Source organism: Telopea speciosissima, chromosome 2 (assembly GCF_018873765.1).
Source record: "Telopea speciosissima isolate NSW1024214 ecotype Mountain lineage chromosome 2, Tspe_v1, whole genome shotgun sequence".
Classification (NCBI taxonomy): Eukaryota; Viridiplantae; Streptophyta; class Magnoliopsida; order Proteales; family Proteaceae; genus Telopea; species Telopea speciosissima.
The window spans coordinates 32,799,189-32,817,417 of record NC_057917.1 but is presented as its reverse complement, the minus strand read 5'-3'; the positions used below and the strand labels follow the sequence as shown (position 1 = coordinate 32,817,417).

At 45.9% G+C, this 18,229-nt stretch overlaps 1 non-coding gene across 1 annotated transcript; it reads left to right on the top strand.

The window, feature by feature from the left end:
- The first annotated feature begins 14,314 nt into the window (after positions 1 to 14,314).
- LOC122653343 lies at positions 14,315 to 17,756 on the top strand. The gene has a single exon (XR_006331775.1). It is a non-coding gene; the product is annotated as a 28S ribosomal RNA (ribosomal RNA).
- The last annotated feature ends 473 nt before the right edge of the window (positions 17,757 to 18,229 follow it).

The window sequence follows — 18,229 nt, the reverse complement described above, 5'->3', positions numbered from 1 at the left end:
CTTTTAGTTATTACTTGTTTTAGTATTAGTAGTTTATTAGTCCTAATCAGCACCCTGTGAATGTAAGAAGAGCCTCTCGCTCTGATACCAAGCTCTGTCACACCCCAAACCACCCCCTAGGAGGACTAGGTAGGTGACCCGAATTGCGTAACGGTAATCCACCAAATCCCACGGATCTAGACGTAGTTCTTACACTCATGGGACCACATTCATCACATTACTACGGGTAAGATCAGAGTGCTGCAGATAACTACATTTATGATAACAAAGAGGAAGCATAGCGATACGGGAAATGATGATAATATATACATACATAAGATTGTTCTGATATATTTCCCAAACTACCCACAAACTGAAAGGTAAGACTGACAAGAACAAAACCAAAGAAAATACATACATAAATATATACAGGGTGAGCTAACTCAACCCCAAAAAGAAAAGAAAGAAAACTACAACAGAACCACAAACAGAACAGGGATAAACACCTAAACAAAACAAAAAGGAGTCCCGAAGATAAAAAGCATCAAGTGCACTCTTCAACAGTCTTCATCAATGACCACCAAGAATGCACGCATCATCGGCACGACCTCCATCGGGGTCCACACCAATATCATCACAATAACTAGGGCTCTCCTCCTCGTAATGAGCCTCCATGCCACAGCGGTATTGATCTACAAAATCATCTAAGAAAAATATATATAACAGAGTGTGAGCCCCCACTGAGCTCGTGAGCAAAACATATCATCATGCATGCACGTGCAACCATAATCCACATGATCCTACATGATATACAAGTCCAGATTATTTATTAGCCACCTAGCATTACAATTAAGTCAGGTTTGTGCTACTACAATCCCCAATACATGTATCCCTGGTGCGGGCTTGGTTACCCCTTCCCGCGATATACCCATTGAGTTGTTGGAGAGGACCAATCAGCTCCCACATTCATTCACCAAGGTCAGCCTGACTAGTCCTCTGTGATTAACCTGTAGGGTAATCCATCACATTTCTCATTTCCATTCTTTTCTGGCTTATAACCTGGCATATAGCTCATATTCACCATTTTGGTGCAAACACAATTCTTTTCTTTTTTCAGATACATATATGGTCACCCTCACAGGCATCCAACACCTTAACCCCTATTGGCAAGGGTGCGTAGCACAAGTGATAAAACTCTAACCCCATGTCTATATGGCATCGTATGAGTCAGGTGGTGTCAACCGCATCCCATTCTATGGGCTATCACAGGCCTCATTTTCAAGCTGACTACGACATCTAGTCTAACATTCACAATCATCATATAAGATTCACAGTGTTGATCAACAGACAATCAATGTGTAATATTTTGAATAATTATATAGAATTCAAATAACACAGAATTTATGATTTAAATTTAATAGCCGGCATAGCATCACATTTACATCTACATATATGATAATATTTCACTCACCTGGGTTTGGTTCTAGGAACTCGGTTGCAAATTCAGTTCCAATAGCAGTCTGATTGTAGACCTCGAGCGCGGGATCAAATCCTAAATACAAATCAAAAGTTGTCATGTTAAGTTTTCAATCTGTCCCTGGTAGTCCTAGGGTTAACCTAAGCTTACTGGGTTGACCCAGTGTTCAGTTGGTTCTCACTTGGAACTCTCTAGGCCTTGCACTGGGCCTTAGGCCCATGTCCCGATGCATCATCCAGAGATGGTGGTCTAGGGGTAAAATGGTCATTCTCAGTGTTAGTACCTGACCCTAGGTCATAATAGGCCCATTGTGCTATCCTCAGCTTGACAGTGCTGCAGGACAAAGCACAGGCAGAGTTCCCATCACCTACGGGGCCCACCTGGGTTCCCAAGCATTTCCCTTATAAGGACAGATGTAGGGAAGGGCATTTAGGTCATTTCCCACCTTCCCACACAGTTCCTTGGCCATTGGGTTAGGTCCCCAAAGTTAGAATGTGAAAACAACAGTGTTTCACTCACTGGGCGATGGCTCTTGGCGTTGGATACATCGCCTAGAGTCTGCAAATCGATAAAGGGTTGAGAGTCCAGGGTTGGTCTTCATAGGCAGTGCTCAAATCTGATCCCCGTGCCTGTTAGGGCATAAGGTGGCCCCTGGGGTGATCTACCTTTTGGTCGAAGTGGATTCTCCATTGGGCCCACCACTTAGCTGCCAGAGGTTGCCCAGATAGCCCAGTAAATAGTGTCACATTGTTTTCTTCAAGCATGAATCTCACTTTTAGCCACATGCAAGGCTGGAAACAGATGTAATATGGTGGTTCATGGCTGCAATTTCCTAGGGCTAGGTCTGTATAGCCATGGCTTGCATCCAGGGTTCCAAACAGCTAACCAATAGTGCATCTGGGCAATGCAGCCATGCACAGCCAGATTTCGGTTTCAAGAATAGCATTTCAGCCTTATGAAATTTAATAAAAATCATAGATCTCCCATGCTCTATGCTTGCATGGCAGATCTAGAGCCATTCCTAGCACTTCCCAGCTATTCTGGGCTACCCAAGAGTAGAAACCAAGTAAAACACAGAGACAAGATGGAGGCAGCAGGTATATATATGTGTGTTTATACCTGAGATGTGCTTGGATGCCATGAAAATCAGGCCTAGGTGCTAAGAGCAGCTCCCCCCTTCCTTCCTTCCTTCCTCTTCCACTCTTCTTTCTCTCTTCTTTCTCTTCTTTCTCTTCTTTCTCCCCTCACGGTTCCAATAGTCCTAAAGGCTCTAAATGAGCCCAAGGCATACCTATATATAGGCCAGCCCATGACTTGGGCCTGTTTGGCTGTTAAGGCCTATATTGAAAATGAGTTTTTAAACTGATTCTGGGTGATTTTGGGCACACTAGTGGGGTCCACAGTGAACCAAGGGTATGAGGTGGTCCCTCAGACTTCCCTTTACCTATGGAGGGTGCTCGTGTTCATTTTGGGTGGTCCCCACAATTTAAATCCCATAAAATATGCTGTTTTACTCACTGGGCGATGTCTCTAGGCCTTGTCTGCATCGCCCAGTGCCATAGCCCAGAGATTGCAGCAAGCTGAATCTCATTGGGGCTTGCACAGGGGTTTGACCCTTGGTCAGGGTATTGTCCCCACATGCCATTTAAGGGTTTTTATATACTTTTTTAGAGGTGGGCCCCATAGTTATGGAGAGGAGAGAGATTACCTGGGGTCCACGCCATACATCATGCTGTGAGCTGTACAGCCACAAGGGTCAGTGATCCACCTACTGACAGGCATGTAGGATGATCCACACAGGGTTTCTTCATCAATCCAAATCATTGGAGTGATACTCCATAGTGTTCTTGGTTGCCTAGTCAGGGGTTCCTGTCCTTCAATCAAAATTCCAGCCAGTCAGGAGTAGGGTTTGATAGGTAGACTTGTGCGTTGTGGTGCAGCCACGTTGTGCAGCCCTATGCGTTGTGGTGCAGCTATGTTGGGCATCATTGTGCGCTGTGGTGCAGCCACGCTAGGCAGACTTGTGTGCTGTGGTGCAGCCACGCTACGCAGACTTGTGCGCTGTGGTGCAGCCAAGCTGGGCAACCTTGTGCACTGTGGTGCAGACAAGTGGGGCAGCCTTGTGTGCATGCATATGGTGGTCCCTTCCCCCCCCCCCTCTCCCAATGTTTGTCTCCTGAATGATTTGTCACTGCCTTGGTTGATTGTCGGCCCAGGGTGAGGTAATGGCCTAGGGGGGGCTTGGACCTATTTGTGTCCCTGGCTCGTGCCGTAAGCGGTGCCTCACGTGGGCCGACTTTTGACGGGTCTTTGTCAAATCGCACCACAAATGATGTAGCATGTTTTTCAAAACACCATGCATAACGATGCGTTGCTATCCAGTGGGGTTTTGTGGTACCTTGGTTGATTGTAGGCCCAGGGTAAGGTAATGGCCTAGGTGGGGGCATCGGTGGACCTATTTGTGTCCTTGGCTCATGCCGCAAGCGGTGCCTCACGTGGCCCGACTTTTGATGGGGTTTTGTCAAATCGCATCATGGACGATGTTGCATGTTTTTCAAAACACCATGCATAACGATGTGTTGCTATCCAGTGGGGTTTTACGGTGCCTTGGTTGATTGTCGGCCCAGGGTGAGGTAATGGCCTAGGTGGGGGCAACGATGGACCTATTTGTGTCCCTGGCTCGTGCCGCAAGCAGTGCCTCATGTGGGCCGACTTTTAACAGGGCTTTGTCAAATCGAACCACAGATGATGTTGCATGTTTTTCAAAACACCATTCATAACGATGCGTTGCTATCCAGTGGGGTTTTGCGGTGCCTTGGTTGATTGTCAGCCCAGGGTGTGGTAATGGCCTAGGTGGGGGCATCGGTGGACCAATTTGTGTCCTTGGCTCGTGCTGCAAGCAATGCCTCACGTGGGCTGACTTTTGATGGGGCTTTGTCAAATCGCACCACAGATGATGTAGCATGTTTTTCAAAACACCATGCATAACGATGCATTGCTATCTAGTGGGGTTTTGCTATACCTTGGTTGATTGTTGGCCCAGGGTGAGGTAATGGCCTAGGTGGGGGCATCGATGGACCTACTTGTGTCCCTGGCTTGTGCCATAAGCGGTGCCTCACGTGGGCTGACTTTTGACGAGGTTTTGTTAAATCGCACCACGGACGATGTTGCATATTTTTTAAAATACCATGCATAACAATGTGTTGCTATCGAGTAGGGTTTTGCGGTGCCTTGGTTGATTGTCGGCCCAAGGTGAGGTAATGGCCTAGGTGGGGGCAACGGTGGACCTATTTGTGTCCCTGGCTAGTGCTGTAATCGGTGCCTCACGTGGGCCGACTTTTGATGGGGTTTTGTCAAATCGCACCACAGATGATGTTGCATGTTTTTCAAAACACCATGCATACGATGTGTTACCTCTTATTAGATTGTTGCTCCTAGTGGGAAATTGAATTCAATCTTTCATGCTAAGCGGGGCCTTCAAGCATTGGTCTTACTCATTCCTTCTAAAAGTTGGTTGGGTGGTGCCATTTCTTGTTTGTGGATGTGATGCATGTGAGTGGCTTTGGGTTTTCTTGTGATAGTGGGCTCTTTGCTTATCTATTGAACCACTAGGCATAGATACCTTTATGGGTTGTGATTTGGGCTGTTAGTGCATTTGGTCAGTATGACAAGGTTCCTGTGTTGCTTACCTAGTTGGATGGAAAGAAATTGGCCCCTTGATTCTCATTCTATCTCTTGCCTGCCCTTGTGGTGGTGTGAGGTGGCTTTGAATGCAATGCGTGTGCTACCATTCCTTTCGAGGTTATGGTGAATGTGCATTGTGTGTTCTCTAGGATGTGGAACATTTCATGGCCAAGTGGACTTGAGTTCTCTTATATCATCTGGTTGTGATTCGTTGCACAAGAAAAGATAGACTGTCATGTCCGTCTTGATTGACATCATCCAATGCAATTGGGGGATGTTCTTCATGCAGAATTGGCATCAAGAAGGACGCTACCTAGTTGATCCTGCCAGTAGTCATATGCTTGTCTCAAAGATTAAGCCATGCATGTGTAAGTATGAACTAATTTAGACTGTGAAACTGCGAATGGCTCATTAAATTAGTTATAGTTTGTTTGATGGTATTTACTACTCGGATAGCCGTAGTAATTCTAGAGCTAATACGTGCACCAAACCCCAACTTTTGGAAGGGATGCATTTATTAGTTAAAAGGTCAATGCGGGATTGGCCCATTGCTCTGATGATTCATGATAACTCGACGAATAGCATGGCCTTTGTGCCGGTGATGCATCATTTAAATTTTTGCCCTATCAACTTTCGATGGTAAGATAGTGGCCTACTATGGTGGTGACGGGTGACGGAGAATTAGGGTTCGATTCCGGAGAGGGAGCCTGAGAAACGGCTACCACATCCAAGGAAGGCAGCAGGCGCGCAAATTACCCAATCCTGACATGGGGAGGTAGTGACAATAAATAACTGTTACACCCGCACCCGAAATATACCCTAATACCCCAGGGCAATTTAGACCTTACTGAAGGGTAATGCCCTATGGCTATGGTTAACACTGATGACCTTGAACTCAAAATATTATAATAAGGACCCCCTCAAAGTTTTGGAAGTGTGGGCCAAAGCCCTGCAACTTTCCTTGAAGTTTGGGCCCTGACAGTAGCACCGGAGTCACGACTGGATCCACTGTTGGGGAATCCGATCGTTAATCCGCCCATGCTGTCATCTGCCTTTTGGTTTATTTTTCTATGGGACCCACATTCCCGTGTCCCGGACACCATACTTAGGCCCTTGGACTAGATGGACCCCCACCCTTATCCTCTTTTGCATGTTGGACCTTATATGTGGGCCCACAAGGCCCAAATATGATTTTAGTGAGTTTTAGTATTAAAGGCCTAAACCAAACAAGCCCTAGACTAAACACATTTTGGACCTCAAGTTAAGCCAAACACACCCTAACTAATTGGACCTAAGAGCCTTAGCCAAATAGGCCCCAAGGTCCATCTTGAATTAAAAATAGGTTTTGGGATTTAAGGACCTAGGCAAACAGGCCCTAAGGCCCATTTGGTTTTATAGCCAATGGGTTCTTTTTGGGTTTGAGATGTTGGGTTGGTTCAAGGACCATGGGTTTAACCTTAGCCCAATAGTTGGACCATGGGCTATTGAAGGAAAAAAGGAATAAAGACAAGGGTAGTTTAGGGAGTTTATATTTTGTTTATTTTAGCCTTAAGAGGGTAAATAGGGAGGAAGCTCTTAAGCTTTCTCATTTCTCCCAAATTGCTGAAACCGTAGAAGAGAGAAAGGAAGAAGGAGAAGAAAAAAAGAAAAGGAAAGGAAGAAGAAGAGGAGAAGAAGGAGAAGTAGAAGGAAGGGGTTGAAGAAGGCTCACCTAGCCTTATGCTTGTTGCCTCCATTGAAGGTAAGCCAACTTTCCCTCTCTATTTCTCTAATTTTAGTTTGGTTTTTGGATTTTGAAGTTGGGTTTTGGCTTGGGTTCCACTTGGGACCTAATGCTCTTGTTGGGGAGATGAATGTAGCCCCTTTGGGATGCCTTTGCATACCCTGACACCTTTCTTTGAAGTGCCATCCAACACAAGCCATGGAAACCTAGATTTTTCCCAAAAACCCAAGATTGGGTTGAAGGATTGGATGTAGACCATAGATGCTTTAATTCTTTGTGCCATTAGGACTATTGGGACCCTAATGAACCTTGGAAGTCATCCCTATAAGCCCTTGAAGCCATTGGAGGCATTGGGGATCAATTTGGATGAAGTTCGGACTTTAAAAACCCATTCCTGCTCGAGCGGACTCAGGGGTGAGCTCAAAATCATGAATCCGCCCGTGGATCCGCCCATCTTGGGTGTGTCTCAGGTGTGTCTTAGGGTGCGAATGGATGCACGGGCAGACTCACACAAACAGAATCCATTCATGGATCCGCCCGCAGTTTTACAGCATGACCGTTATTCAGTGTTTTGGCTGTAACTTTGTCTATACATATTGTATCAATGTGATTCAAGTTGAGTTGTAAAATAGACTCAAAGGGCTACATTTTATATAAGGAACCATGAACCTAATCGAAATAAAAAGCCCTCAAAAGTGAGCCCAAACCCAGATGATGTGTTTTGACAGCAACTCTAGAACATGATTGTAATCCAGTGACCTCGCCCATGTTGTGGCTGCTTGTGTAGGACTTAATAAATCTTATTGGGAGTTAATTAATACCTAAAGTGCCCCCCTAAATGTATTAATTAATTGACCTATCGGGGTACCTAGGTCTACCCTTGATGCCCTCAAAACCCCTTGCTGTCCTAAGGGACTTGTGACTGCAACCTAGAAATAGAAAATCCTAAAGAAAGACCAATCCATGGGATCTCCCAAGACCAATGAATGATATGAGACATTATGCCCTTAGGAAGGTTGAGGACACCCTCCCCTAGCTCTTGCGGCTGTTAGATCTCAAGAAGATGATTGGGAATCAGACTGACTTAAGGATTTCATGTTTAGAGTTACTTATCTGTAACACTTGGGGGTTCTCTTGAAAACCCAACAAACCCTATTGAATGCTCTCTTTAAAATATATATTCCCTTCCCTTAATGCCTTCATAGTTTTGACAACCTGAATGCTGTTCAAGCATTGAAAACCTAGTTTAGGTTTGGGAAGAAACCTTGGAGATGGATCCAATCTCTTGTCTCCCCTAAATTCCTTAAGGGGCTAGATGTTTAGGACCTCCAGCGAAGGATTGGACTCACCTCCCCAACCCTAGGACCTTTCTGGGTCCATGAATAAAGGGCTGGAGGTGATGATCTTCGTAGCTTTCAAAGGAATGGCGGCGGAGGAATGACTGGACTCACCTTACTAACTCCTTTCCTTCATCCGCCCCTGCTGTCTTGACCCAAACTTAAATTAAATTGTTGGGACCTTTCATGGGACTCACCTATACACTTCTAACACTGTTCTCACGCATCCTCAGACCTTAGAATCTGTACGGGAGTATGTGCTCATAAGCAAATCTTATCAAACACACTGAATGACAAGAAAACAAACTGTGAGTGGGTTTTGGGTGATGTTTGGGCTTGTTATATATATATAATTATATAGATCATATAATTGTGTTTATGCTTGCATCCATTCTTAACATGTTGTATTCTTGCATATAAACTCTGTTGGATATAAATTGATGAATTGTGGATGTGCCGCTTTACTTTATCATATTGGGTTACGGTGCCAAGTATGCCGGTGCCGAAACCCAGAGATTATTATTAATATTATATTCATTGCTTGCAATCCTAGTCTGTATACGTCGTGCCTTGCTAGTATCTAGGTACTAGATGGAATAGGACGTTGATGCACCCGAAATACCTCTCGGGACGATAGGATTTCCATGTAGTATATTTGTGGCTAGGATTTATGCTCCCTTATGCTACGACCCTTGCCAACAGGGGTTTAGGTGGTGGATAGCCGGAGCACCTGATGGCTGTGGAGGTGGGAGAGGCCAGGTCAGGGGTAGTAACGGCTATATGGGGTCTGCCACTGGGTGGTCATGATGGCTTCTACCGGCGTAGGTCCCTTGTGATAATTGAGGTTTCACTGTTGTGATAGGATAAGTGACCCTCAGTGTCTCCCGAGTTATCACAGTAGCATATACTTGACCGATAGAATTTGTGTGCTAGGTGAAAAATGAATCTAACATTAGCATGCATCATTCTGCTATTGAAACTGTTTGTGTGGTGTATGTGCACTCCCCTTTGCTCCCTCACTAGCTATTGTAGCTAACCCCGTTGCGCAACCCTTTTTAGCTGTATGCAGGTGAGCTATGATGGTGATCTTTTTGATGTGGACTGATCGGAGCTGTGATTTTGGACCCTGATCATGGCGTGTGCTCATGGACTGTGCCATTGGGGCACAATTACCTCTTTTTATTTTGTTCATCATGAGTATTAAATATATTTGGTAATATTTATACTGTTTCAGTTTTTTGTTAATCTTTTAGGTCAAAATGTAAAATATTAAACTATCTATCACGTAGACTTGAACCTTTTGTATTTGTAATGATTCTGCTCATTTCTGATCCTTTTGGGAATAGAATATTCATTTACTTTTTGTATTCTGATATTAATGTAATTTATTATTAGTGTAAGACTGTGCGTTGGCCACTACATCGAGATCCTAGTAGTGGTTAGGATGTTGGTAAGCATCCTATCATACCCCATTTATATACTATTTTATCCTTTATTGGGATAGGGGTGTAATAGAGTGGTATCAGAGCCGTGATGCTCTGCACCAATCACAGTCTAGCGGAGACCCTCGATTTACCCTACACGATTAGGTTTAGAACTTAAAAGCTTGCAAGACAATAAGTTGATGAATACACAACTTAGGTAGAAGACTAGTTAGGAGTGAAAGCCGATAACATTGATAATGAACGAAATAACAAAGCACAGTAATGAAGAAACAACTATTCAGTCATAATTTCATCTAAATTTTTTCAGCTCTTACATAAATGGAAAAAGAAATAAACTACTACTACTTTAACTAAAATAATGTAAAGAGCATAAAACGTAAGAAAACATAAAAGAACTATAGACCTTATGCTTAGGATTCCATGTCATTGTCAGTCTCTGTGTTTGGATGTAGATTTTCTGGGTGGTTCATCAGGCGATTGTATGATCTATTTGCAACTTTCATTTCAACCGTCCAATCCAACTGTGGAATTTTCGACTAGCTTTCTTCGGCCAGTCCAATTCTAACTCATATTATGTATTTCCCATCACTTACGACTTGTTATGCATGCATATGTGTGTGGGAACTCAATGACTTAAACTCCTCTTTTGACCTTTGATGTTTTGGCGTATTTATGTTGAGGGTGGCAAATGAGCAGGTACTTGAAATGGTCCGTACCCATTCTGGTGGGAATCGTTCCCCTCCCCATTTTGAGGCCACGGACTCCTGAAGTGTGGTTCTGTTAGAGACGCCTCCAGTTCAAGATGATGCAGAGGTTACCGCAATGCTGGGAAACACATTGTAAGCTATGCTACAAGATCAGCGGGCTATGCAACAAGAACAACGCTTATTCATGCAAACTGTGAATGCCCAACTTCAAGCAATAGCAAGGGAAAGGCAGCCAGTGCCTCCATCGCAGGTGCCACCACTTGTACCTCCCCCGGAACCTGCTACCATGGGTGCGCAGGGCAACCCACCCCCTGCACCTACTGCACAATCCTTCCTCACTGCTCATGATGTCACCATTATGGTAAATGATATGATGACAAGTTTCCTGCGACACCAAGAGTAATTTTTGAAGGACACATTCATGGATATGCTAAAGGACCTTCAGCAACGTCAAGAACTATTCATGAGTAAGGTAACTACTATAGTGCAACATCAATAGCAACAGTTCATAGCTAGTCTGAATGCATAGTTTCACATTACGCAATGGGCACAGGCTATACCAGGGACTCCTCCAGTGCCCGATACGCACCCTATACCTGATAAGTCTGGGAAGGACGTACAAGAGGAAGAATATGTAACTCAGCCCAGAACCAGAAAGAGACCTACAAGTCCACAGGAACCCATGGGACCTAACAAGAATTTTAAAGGGGCCTACCCTAGTTCAACTCCGGTGCAGCCTGAAAGACGGAATGCAAATCCACATGATCGATCATCACGATCTACCAATACCCCTCTAGCTTCTGACCCGAATATTACTTGCTACTGATGCAGTGAGCGGGGGCATATGATTAGGAATTGCCTATACCATAAGGCCGAGTATGTGTCGTATTTGACTGTCTTGTATCCCAAGGAGCCACAGCAGGACAGTGGATCCCAAGGCAACGTCTCACCATGATTCTAGAGTGGACAAAGTCACCATCGAGCGCAGTGACAGGTATCTTATTCCTAATGCCTGACATGCATTGTTTTCTTCACATTGTTAACATGACTTTAAGATGAAGTTCATTGTGTCAGGTACCATATATTCATACCTATTACATGCATATGCTCTGTTTTGTTTAGAACTTGAACTCAATTTTAGTTGCCGACTGTTGCTGTAGGAACCCCTTAATGCGTAGCCTACTATCGGTGAGAGACTCACTAAAGGACTTATTAGGTATTCTAATGATTAGAAAGGGGGTTGTTCTTTTCTTTTCTTTTGTTTTCTTGTGGCCTCAGTGGGTGGCCCGAGCTTCTTTGGGAGATATCTGTTGTGCTAAGATTGGCCCCGAATACCCTTGGGTATGCCTATCCTTGGTCTTGTACTTAGGAGTATCAGATGGAGATTTCGGTCTCAATCCTGAGCGATCCTCGGGAGAGCGGCTTGGATCTTACCTGAGCCTAAGTACTACTCAGGAGTATCAGATGGAGATCTCGGTATCAGCTCTGAGTGACCTCATGAGAGTTTATTCTTAACTCTTACCTGAGCCGTAGTATCACTCGAGAGTGTTAGATGGAGATTTTAGTCTCAGCCCTGAGTGATCCTTGGGAGAGTGGCTTGGATCTTGCCTGTGCCTGAGTACCACTCAGGAGTATCAGATGGAGATCTCGATATCGGCCCTGAGCATCCTTATGAGAGCTGATTAAATCTTGTCTGACCCCGAGTGCTGCTTAAGATTGTTAGATGGAGATTTTGGTATTGCCCCTGAGTGTACCTCAGGAGAGCTGATTCTTAAATCTTGCCAGACCTTGAGCATACCTTAGGTGAGTCAAAAGAGTTTGAGCATCGGCCCCATGCGTCCCTTTGGGAATGCTATTCTTAGAACTCATTAGTGACCATACTGGAAGTACTGGGAGTGGTCTTGAGTGCTCTAGAGTGAGCCTATGGCAACTGTGTCACTTGGGAGTGCCATTCCTAAGACTTATCGGTAACCCTACCGGAAATACTGGGAATGACTTGGTATATGGACCTAGTCCATGGACCTTGTCTTGTAGGATCCCAGATGTGTGTTTAAACTCCAGAGGGGCGGTGAAAGACTGTAAGGCGTGTAGTGGAGAGTGATACAGTTGTTCACCCACAACTGAAGGATGGTTAGAAGATGTAGTCTAGACCAGAGGTAAAGAAGTCGATAATAGCTCTTAGGATGGAAGTTGGTGTAGAATGTTCTGTCGGGAGTTGGTCTTGTAATCTTGCATGGTTGAATGGCTTTGAAAACATGAACTGAAGGATTTGACAAAACTTTACTCAATAATAGGTATGAGTGGAGTAATGGGTCACCGAATGTCCCCTCCATTAATTGGAGCGAACAACATGGGATCCATCAATATTTCAATTCATTCTAAAGTTGAGTTAGGTATTGGAGAATTAGAAGTGAGAGTCTTCAGAGCAAAAGCCTTGTACGAAAAAGGGTAGTACAGACTTATACCTTACAACCCAAAACCTCAAGAATATAAACATTGGGCATGTTACATAGAGATAGTTAGATCTGTTGATTCTCAAGGAATATTCAGAGTCGATCCTCCTGGAGCCTTGGATATGTTGAACATAGATCAATCGAACTTAGAGAATTTCAGGCCACCGGTGTAAGGATGTAAGGATGGATATTATTAAAAAGAGGATTTTGGACTTTTGATAGAAGGTACTGCTAGGTCATTTACAACTTTAGTGGTACAATGGTCATTGATGGGGAAGATCAGAGAAGCCTGACCTGCTGATGTAGTGTTACTAAAGTCGATAGATGTATTCGAGAAGAGAAATAATCAAAGTGAAGCCAAAGTGTACGGGTTAGTACTGTCACCATCCTTGACAGGTAATTATGATGTATTCTATATATCGATGTCAAGAGAGTACACTCCTAGCCTGACGTTTGTCTTGACTCGCGAGCCGCATTAGCTTGTTGTGGACCTGGCAATGAAGAGTTATATCCTATGGGAAGGGAGGGCCTGGAGTTTGCCATAGGAGATGATGTGTTACTTCAGGTATCACCAACCAAATGGGTGATGAGGTTCAGTGAGAATGAGAGTTCAAAAGATCACTAACCAAAGTCGTAAAGGTTGGCATTACCTTTAATTGGCAGGAGTCCATAATGTATCCCATACATTGATACTGAGGGGGTACATCCTAGACTCAGCTAATGTTTTGATTTGGGAATGACCTGAACTTGTTGCATTCTGGACCTATGGTGAGGACCTAAAGAGAACCTGGGGTGCGACGAGCTCAGTCTCCATAACCATACTATCTCATTGTGAAGGTACCGTGGAGTAAGCATTTTGATCTAGGAGCTTCTAGGTGATGAGAAGACAAAAGGTGGTTGAAGTATCCTCATCTATTCGAAACCCCAACCACATCAAATTTTGAGGATGAAATTTTTAATAAGGTTGGGGGGATGTTACACCCGCACCCGAAATATGCCTTAATACCCCGGGGTAATTTAGACCTTACTGAAGGGTAATGCCCTATGGCTATGGTCAAAACTGATGATCTTGAACTCAAAATATTATAATAAGGACCCCCTCAAAGTTTTAGAAGTGTGGGCCAAAGCCCCGTAACTTTCCTTGAAGTTTGGGCCCTAACAGCAGCACCGGAGTCACGATCAGAACCACTGTTAGTGAATCCGATCGTTAATCCGCCCGTGCTATCATCTACCTTTTGGTTTATTTTCCTATGGGACCCACATTCCCGTGTCTCGGACACCATACTTAGGCCCTTGGACTAGATGGACCCCCACCCTTATCCTCTTTGGCATGTTGGACCTTATATGTGGGCCCACAAGGCCCAAAGGAAAGAGCCTCCTGTGTGGCGAGCGTCACGAAGAGTGGTGGTTGAAGCCACTTTGCCATTTAGTCCGGACGTCGTGTGCATTCTGCCTACATTGGGTTCTAGTAACCCTGAAAATGCATTGTCTCGTGGCACGCTTCGTCCATGACCCCAGGTCAGGCGGAGCTACCCGCTGAGTTTAAGCATATCAATAAGTGGAGGAGAAGAAACTTATGAGGATTCCCCTAGTAATAGCGAGTGAACCGGGAAGAGCCCAGCTTGAGAATCAAAATGCCTCGTCATTGAATTGTAGTCCGTAGAAGCGTCCTCAGCAGCGGACCGGGCCCAAGTCCCCTGGAAGGGGATGCCGGAGAGGGTGAGAGCCCCATCGTGCCTGGGCCCTGTCGCACCACGAGGCACTGTCGGTGAATCAGGTTGTTTGGGAATGCAGCCCCAATCGGGCAGTAAATTCCATCCAAGGCTAAATATGGGCAAGAGACCAATAGTGAACAAGTACCACAAGGGAAAGATGAAAAGGACTTTGAAAAGAGAGTCAAAGAGTGCTTGAAATTATTGGGAGGGAAGTGGATGGGGGCTGGCGATGCGCCTCGGTCGGATGCAAAATGATGTACAGCTGGTTCGTCACTCGACTCGAGGCATGGACCAATGCGGATTGTGGAGGTGTCCCAAGCCCAGGTTGTCACACTATGCCCGAGGAGACGCCGTCGCCATGATCATGGTAGGCAGCTTGCGCCTTCATGGCATGCCACTAGGCAACTGCATGCTCCAAGCATCGGCCTGTCGGGCGTCCTATTCGACCCGTCTTAAAACACGGACCAAGGAGTCTGACATGTGTGCGAGTCAACAGGCGAGTAAACCCGTAAGGCGCAAGGAAGCTGACTGGTGGGATCCCCCTGTGGGTTGCACCGCCGACCAACCTTGATCTTCTGAGAAGGGTTCGAGTGAGAGCATACCTGTCAGGACCCAAAAGATGGTGAACTATGCCTGAACGGGGTGAAGCCAGAGGAAACTCTGGTGGAGGCCCGCATCGATACTGACATGCAAATCGTTCATTTAACTTGGGTATAGGGGCGAAAGACTAATCGAACTGTCTAGTAGTTGGTTCCCTCCAAAGTTTCCCTCAGGATAGCTGGAGCCCGCGGGCGAGTTCTATCGGGTAAAGCCAATGATTAGAGGCATCGGGGGCATAATGCCCTCGACCTATTCTCAAACTTTAAATAGGTAGGATGGTGCGACTGCTTCATTGAGCCATGCCACGGAATCAAGAGGTCCAAGTGGGCCATTTTTGGTAAGCAGAACTGGTGATGTGGGATGAACCAAAAGCTGGGTTACAGTGCTGGATTATGCACTAACCTAGAACCCACAAAGGGTGTTGGTCGATTAAGACAGCAAGATGGTGGTCATGGAAGTCAAAATCCGCTAAGGAGTATGTAACAACTCACCTGCCGAATCAACTAGCCCCAAAAATGGATGGCCCTGAAGTGCACAACCTATACTCGGCCGTCGGGGCAACTGTCAGGCCCCAATGAGTAGGAGGGTACGATGGTCACTGTAAAACCTGGGGTGCTAGCCCGAGCGGAGCGGCCGTCGGTCCAGATCTTAGTGGTAGTAGCAAATATTCAAATAAGACCTTTGAACGCCGAAGAGGGGAAAGGTTCCATGTGAACGGCACTTGCACATGGGTTAGTCGATCCTAAGGGATGGGGGAAGCTCGTCAGAGAGTGTATACGCACGTGTGCTCAAGAGACGTGGCGGGGGCCTCTAGACGTGGCTGCTGACAACAACGTGGGTTAAAATTCCTGAACTGGGGTTAAAATTCCCGAACCGGAGCCGTTTCTAGGGTGGGTTAAAATTCCCAAATCGGAGACGTCGGTGGGGGCCGCGGGAAGAGTTGTCTTTTCTATTTAATAGCCTGGCCACCCTGGAAATGGCTTAGCCAGAGGTAGGGTCCAACGGTTGGAAGAGCACCGCACATCGCGTGGTGTCCGGTGCGCCCCCGACAGCCCTTAAAAATCTAGAGGAATGAGTGCCGACCACGCCCGGTCGTACTCATAACAGCATCAGGTGTCCAAGGTGAACAACCTCTGGTCGATGGAACAATGTAGGTAAGGGAAGTCGGCAAAATGGATCCATAACCTCGGGAAAAGGATTGGCTCTGAGGGCTGGGCATGGGGGTCCCAATCCTGAACCCGTCGGCTATCGGTGGATTGCTCGAGCTACTTCTGCCGTGAGAGAGGGTCGTCGCGTGCCAACCAGGGGATGGATTGGGAACGGCCCCCTCGGGGGCTTTCCCCGGGCGTCGAACAGTCGACTCAGAACTAGTACGGACGAGGGGAATCCAACTGTTTAATTAAAACAAAGCATTGCGATGGTCCCTGCGGATGCTCACGCAATGTGATTTATGCCCAGTGCTCTGAATGTCAAAGTGAAGAAATTCAACCAAGCACGGGTAAACGGTGGGAGTAACTATGACTCTCTTAAGGTAGCCAAATGCCTCATCATCTAATTAGTGACGCACATGAATGGATTAACAAGATTCCCACTGTCCCTGTCTACTATCTAGCAAAACCACAGCCAAGGGATTGGGCTTGGCAGAATCAGCGGGGAAAGAAGACCTTGTTGAGCTTGACTCTAGTCCGGCTTTGTGAAATGACTTGAGAGGTGTAGGATACGTAGGAGCCTTCGGGAAAAAGTGAAAAACTACTACTTTTAACATTATTTTACTTACTCCATGAGTCGGAGGCGGGGCTACGCGCCTCCTTTTGGACCTAAGGCCTGCCTCGGTAGGCCAATTCGAGTGGAGGACATTGTCAGGTGGGGAGTTTGGCTGGGGTGGCACATCTATTAAAAGATAACGCAGGTGTCCTATGATGAGCTCAACAAGAACAGAAATCTCATGTGGAACAAAAGGGTAAAAGCTCGTTTGATTCTAATTTCTAATACGAATACAAACCGTGAAAATGTGGCCTATCGATTCTTTAGACCTTTAGAATTTGAAGCTAGAGGTGTCAGAAAAGTTACCACAGGGATAACTGGCTTGTAGCAGCCAAGCGTTCATAGTGACGTTGCTTTTTGATCCTTCGATGTCGACTCTTCCTATCATTGTGAAGCTGAATTCGCCAACTGTTGGATTGTTCACCCACCAATAGGGAACGTGAGCTAGGTTTAGACCGTCATGAAACAGATTAGTTTTACCCTACTGATGACAGTGGCATGATAGTAATTCAACCTAGTACGAGAGGAACCATTGATTCACACAATTGGTCATCGTGCTTGGTTGAAAAGCCAGTGTCGCGAAGCTACCATGTGTCGGATTATGACTGAACACCTCTAAGTCAGAATATAGGCTAAAGAAGCAATGCATGCACCCATCGCCCATTTGCGGAACCCGCAATAGGGGCCTCCCGGCTCCAACCCCCGCGACGGACGTGTTACGTGGGGCCGCCTTGAAGCGTAATTCTTGTCCTATCAGGCGACGGGTAGAATCCTTTGCAGACGACTTAAATAAACGATGGGGTATTGTTAGTGGCGGAGTGGCCTTGCTACCAAGATCCACTGAGATTCATCCCCGTGTCGCATCAATTCGTCCCTCCCCCTTCCCCTCCCCAACCTTTTTACAACTCTATCCCTTACCTGTCTGAGGCTATGCTACTGCACTAGCCATGCTCACACACAAACGACGTGACACTATGTGGCCCCAAGCGCCTACCACCCAGTTGCAGCCAAGATAAAAAAAATGCATGCTGCAGTCAGTGCCTTGTTTGTGTGCCGATGTACCCAAGTGGATTCCCCAAGTTGTACCTACGTCCCATAGTATGGTGCCTATGTGCCCAAGTTGTGATCCAGGTGTGGTGCCACAGAGTTGTAGACCAAGTGCGTGTGCACCCAAGTGTGGTGCAAAAATTAAATTAAATTCCCAAGCTGTTGTGCCCTACTACTATTGTGTTCCTATCTGTGGACAAGTTTGCCTGTTCGTGCCTATGCTGTGGTACCCTACTTTGTGCCTGTTCGTGACCATGGGTGCGGCCCAGCATGGTAGGCACGCTGAGCACAAGGCTGC